Source organism: Dunckerocampus dactyliophorus, chromosome 1 (genome assembly GCF_027744805.1).
Source record: "Dunckerocampus dactyliophorus isolate RoL2022-P2 chromosome 1, RoL_Ddac_1.1, whole genome shotgun sequence".
NCBI lineage: Eukaryota > Metazoa > Chordata > Actinopteri > Syngnathiformes > Syngnathidae > Dunckerocampus > Dunckerocampus dactyliophorus.
In genome coordinates, this window is record NC_072819.1 from 36,880,607 (window position 1) to 36,886,606 (window position 6,000).

The window sequence follows — 6,000 nt, forward strand, 5'->3', positions numbered from 1 at the left end:
TACACATGTCATACAATACTCCCAGTGTGATGAGAATGTTATTGTGAATGAGTTATACTGTATATCTCAGCTGTCTCCGTAAGTCCACCCTCTACAACTACTGGGGCAGCAGTAGCTCATTCCCAAAGGATTCAGCTTGGGAGGTTTGAAACCTTATCACGGTTTTTCAAAATGATTTATCGCTGTTTTGTGGCTGAATAAGGCCTATTATTAGTCAAAAATATGCATATCTAAGCAAATTTTGCGTATTCTTGCCCTAAAATTAAGCATTTTCAAGCATAAAAATGGCTAAATGAAGGAAATACAAATATAAGGCATTCAGAAAACTTATTAAAAGACTTAATATGTAGTATTCTACACTGTTCAGTAGGTATCAGTAATGTTAGGTTAGTGACAAGTGTATTGTGTTGTTCTGATTTACTGTTCAGCGTACAGGTTATAGAGGGCAGTGGCATTCTGCTTGCTGGGTTAGAGCTAGTTTTAGGAAATAAAACTGTAAAAGAAGAGAACTGGGACGTGTTGGACTATTCATGCTGTGTTTTGAGCATCTGCCTGTAAGAAATACCGTAAATTCCGGTGTGTAAGCCGCTACTTTTTTCTCCAACTTTGAACCCTGCGGCTTATACATCGGTGCAGCTAATTGTGGCTAAAAACTACATTTCCCATGACGCTTAGTGTGGCCATGTTCTAATCTTGTGACATCTCCTGTACTTCAGAACTACGATTAAGAGAAGCCATCATTCTCGGCATTTGCTAATCCTCTGCTCTCGTTGAGTGGAGCCGGTTATGCATGCACAGACTCCAGTTTACAGTGAGCACAATTTATACTAAAATCAAATGTAAAATTTTGTTGAATTTGGATTATTCAATAAACACTACAAATATACAGTACCAGGGCGGGTTAACAAGTGTGCCTGGGAAGCAGTGAGGTGTGGAATGGGCAAGGAGACAGGCCGAGATGAGTGCTCTGAGAGCGGATGTAGAGATGGCTGATGAGTGCATAGAGGAATAGAAGAAAGAAAAACAGCATAACATATGTTGACATGCTGTAATATCTAAAATAAGTTTTTTTTATAAGAGTCTAAATTGTGGGGGAAAAAAATTGAAAGATACTTTTTTCTTTGTTTCCCAGGAAGATACACTGGGTGTTTTGCTTCATGAATGTAACAGCTAGATCTCATTTAGCCAAAACACACATGCAGAAAAACACCTGCAGGCCTGCTGGCCCGTGATTGCTCCACCGCAGACAAGCTTTCATGCCGTTGCACAGTTTGACTCTTGATGTATGAGCGCAGAGCACGGAAAGAGAGCAGATTAGGAATCAGCTGACTCCCCACATTTTCTTCCGAGTGACTTATTAAAAAGGTTATTCTGAGCGGTCTGTTGAACCGCTGGAGGGGGGTTGGAGGAGTAGTGAGACCCTGACTAGAACAAATCTCTGCCTCATAATGGTAGATTACTTTAGACAACTCTTATCAGCTTAACTTAATAACAAATGAAAATAAACTTCTCTATATATACATGTCATGCTCTAGTTTGCTTTTGTGACAATAATACTTTAAAATAAGATGTCTCAAACAGCCGCAGTTCCTCACATGAAGAAGTGCTGGGCTGTGTACAGTATTGCTGTTATTCCATCCAGAAGAGCAGTGAAATGCGTCAGAGAAGCCTACTATTTACCTGTTAGGAGATTTGTTTATGTGCACTGTTTGTTTTCAGTCCCTTGTTATGTTGAGCTGATAAAAGAGCAGGAAGCTGAAATTCCTTTACAACTCATGTTTGCACTTGCCCATGGTCATCTGTTTCAGCCGCTCCGCACAAATACCATTTTCCAAAAAACACCATCATCACCTGTGCATGTTTACTCAGAATGTTTACTCATTCCCATGTTCCAGTAAGAAAAAAAACTAATTGCAGTAATCCCTCGTTCATTGCGTACATTTGTTGAAATATCACCCCTATAGTCACCTTTACATTCGTATTACCCAATATAGTAGATATAATCAGAGAATATAAGCCATTTAAGACATAAATAAAACGTCTGCTTGCGCGTGTTGCAGTGAATGTGTTCCGTGTGGAGGACAGGAAGTGACTTTGCGGGTTCAGAGTTTAGTTTTAGCTTGTCGTGGGTTACGGCTGCAACAGTAACCCGTCTTGTTATTATTGTGATTATGATGAATATTATTATGTTATTATTATTGTGGCTGTTATTATTATGATTAATATTGTTATTATAATGTTGTTATTATTGTGCCTGTTTAGATCATTTAAACCTGTTATAAAAGCTTGTTGTTCCGGCTGACACCTAGTGACCAATGTGGAAAAGTACATTAACAATTTGAATCTGTCTTCTTGATGGCTTATATTTATATTTTAGTTCATTTAGCCGCCGCACGGTGGTCTAGTGGTTAGCACGTTGGCCAACACAGTAACAGCTTGGAGATCGGGAAGACCTGGGTTCGATTCTCCCCTGGGCATTTCTGTGTGGAGTTTGCATGTTCTCCCCGTGTGCGCGTGGGTTTTCTCCGGGTACTCCGGCTTCCTCCCACATTCCAAAAACATGCAGGTGAGGTTAATTGACGACTCTAAATTGCCCATAGGTATGAATGTGAGTGTGAATGATTGTTTGTCTATATGTGCCCTGCGATTCGCTGGCGACCAGTCCAGGGTGTACGCCGCCTGTCGCCCGAAGTCAGCTGGGATAGGCTCCAGCATGCCCCCGCGACCCTAATGAGGAAGAAGCGGTATAGAAAATGGATGGATAGTTAATTTAGCCATTTTAATTTTTGAAAAAGCTTAATTTAGGCAAACATGCGTACAATTTGCTTAAATATGGATATTTTCGACTAATAATAGGTTGTATTCAACTCCAGAACAGCTTGATTTTATTAATTAATATATGTTTGAAAAACTGATAGAGTGAAGCCAAAAAATTTGACGACTGTAGTTGCCTAATATTGTGTCATATTGAAATTTAAACTGAACTGTGTGGTTTCATCTTCTAAAATTTACACATAGATTAGTCTTGTCTTTTTTTTTGCCAGGGCAAGTTAGCTGATTATGAGACATTATTTGAGACATTATGATTACTATGACACTATGAGACATTTTTCTTACATCGCTGTGCCCGAAGGCAATTACAAGGTATTAAATCGTCAGCAAACCCCAGGTACAGGGGTCTAGGCCAACTCTCCAGCTTTTAAAAGTTGTTGCTGTGCACAGGAATAATTATAACTTTTTACAGTCATCAAGAACTTATCAAAAAAGTGTGAATGTCTACTACACTACTTTTGAACTGCCCAGGAAAAAGGTTTATAGTAGGATTCAGAGAGGGCAGTGTAAAAATACAAGGATAGACCAGTCTGACTCCACAACTGCTCCACAACTGGAAGCACTAAGTGCTATTGTTGCAGGTCTTTGACCTCAAAATTCTTCTTAAAATTGTGTGCTGTTGCTGAGTCGAAAGCTGTCTCTTTTTCCTCGCATTGAAAATGCAGAGTCTCTCACAGGAGAGCATCAGCTGGCTTGCTGCCATTTGAGGTCTTGAAGAAGGAACTCCGTCCAGTTTCTTTTTTCAGTTCTTTTATACTGTTGTTTGGGTGGGGGCTCCGTAAACTATAACTAACTTAATTTGTTCTGTAGTTGTAAGCAATTACAACAAACTCCCAAATGTATTACAGCATTTCTGAAAACACCACGCATCTGAAAGCGTTTCCATTGTTACATGTAGATTGTTATTTTTACTCTTTTTATTATTTACCGTAAATTCCGGTGTATAAGCGTGCACGAGTCCTTGCGGACCAGTAAGCTCTTTATTTGACAGGAGCCAATCATGATCTATGACTAAACTCACAAGGAGCTTGTCAAACCATTGGAAATTGAAGGAGGTCATTACTCAATATAACAGTCTAACTCACGGTTTCATCATAAACACAGTAACTAACACTAACACTCAAGAGACGAGCCAAGAGGGCAGTCCCACCTAACATGACACATACTGTACAACATACAGTTGTGTGTTTATTTGCATGTGATTGATTTGCGAAACCCTAATCATAAAATTACATTTACTGTATACAGTAATTTATTTGATTCCTGGAGTTCCTACCTAGCTTGACAAGGGAATTGGTTATTACTATGAATGAATCAATGACCAGAGGCAGATCAGACTATTACAGGGTAAACATGTAGCTCTTAAGCAGACCTCATGCTAAGTAGAAGCCTGTGGAAAGGCTCCTAATGGCCCCTCAGTCTAGGGTAATAGTGTTGTTATCGGGAGCAAACAGGTCTAATGACTCTCAAACACATTAACAGGACATCAGCAAATTTAGAAACCATCAATGTCCACAGGCTGACCCCCAGCAAAGAGAATGAAACAAAGTATCTCTGTAGCTCCTGAATTTGGAACGCAACATCTTAGCAGCTGCCCATGATAGCATATGAACACGTCTGTCATGCAATTTGCCTCGGTATGCCAATAAACTGGGTACTGTAAATGAGTGTCTGCAATACAAGAGACAGGACTGTGAAGGGGCACGTAAACAAAGCAACCTATTTTGTTTTGATATGGTTTAAATGTCACTCGCTCATTTTATCACATGATGTTAGAGTAAATCAAATATCTGGTTGATACAACTAAATTTGACTCATTTATTGCAGCATTTATAGCAATAAATAGTGCTGGTGTCTGCCTTTGCACAACACACTTCCCAAATTGGATACAGAGCATCCAGTTAGTAATAGTTGTAGTAGTTAATACAGCACATACCCCCTGCTAGACTGTTTTGAGGGGCGGCAGTCAGTTACAGACCAATAGATGAACCTGTGAGGTCCAACACAATCTGTTCCCGAGCAGGGGTCGACCATCAATTCGTTGATATACAGTAGTTCCGCATAGATTAATCAATTACAGGGTCCAATTGTCATTGCCGTAAAGACAATTTCAATTGAATAGGCAATTTTTAAAGTCAGCCTGTGCATGTAATTGTACAGGCTGAAACTATGGAATGGAACTCCTCTGCAAGTCTAGATAATCATCACCTTACTGTGTTTTATGTCCTCTGCAGGCTGAGAGATTTGTTAACCAGCCAGGTCTCATGCAGGAATGTGCTCCAGTTTTGAACCTGATTCAGTACACACATACTGTACAGTTCTGTCTCAGTATGTCCACATGGACTTTGGGAGCTGGGTGATACTAATGAGAGAGAGCAGTAACACTCAACTTGGCATCAACAGTCCCGTGCAGATAAAACTATGAGTAAGAGGTCAAGGATCTTGGTCCACCTTGTTGCTGGGCTAGTCAAAGCTGTAAAGAGTGTGGACTGGGGTGGAATATGTCAAGGCCTTAGAAATCCCACCCACACTTGCATCCAGGTGATATGTGCTAGTAGTTAGTATCACTTAAAACTCCTTGTGACAGTCATAACTATGACAAGAGCTGCCCAAGAGGAAAATATATCAGTATTCAAGGACACCGAATGGCGGCACCCAAAGCTGCCTATTGTGTAGCTCAGCACATCCACCCACACGTTGCTCCAAGGCTGTCTCCTCGACTTTGCTTTAGCTCAGGGATGCTCTGTGATACAGTGGAGTTCTCAGAGCAGCTCCCATGCCAAAGCCCTGTTATCCAAATCCGTCTGCACAGTCTCATTTAATAGATAAGGGTCTAATCTAAGGGATGGGGAGGCAGGGGAGAGACCCACTAATACAAGGACTCTCTTGTCGCTTGTACACCATTCTCCACATTCCAGGAATGTGTTCAGGCATGTGCAGGCAAACAAACCGGCAGGATATTTTCACTTTGTGTCCTCGGGATCACAAACAATGATGGATGTAAACTGCATTACAGTACTGTATATCCATTTGTTTCATTTGTGTGTCATGTAAATTATAGCAGAACTGATGTAAAAGTATTGTGACGTATATTTTCACTACGAGTTCTTAAAGAGACTTATAATATCAGGGTTCCCACAGATTTCATATTTCAAGATTCCATTTTTT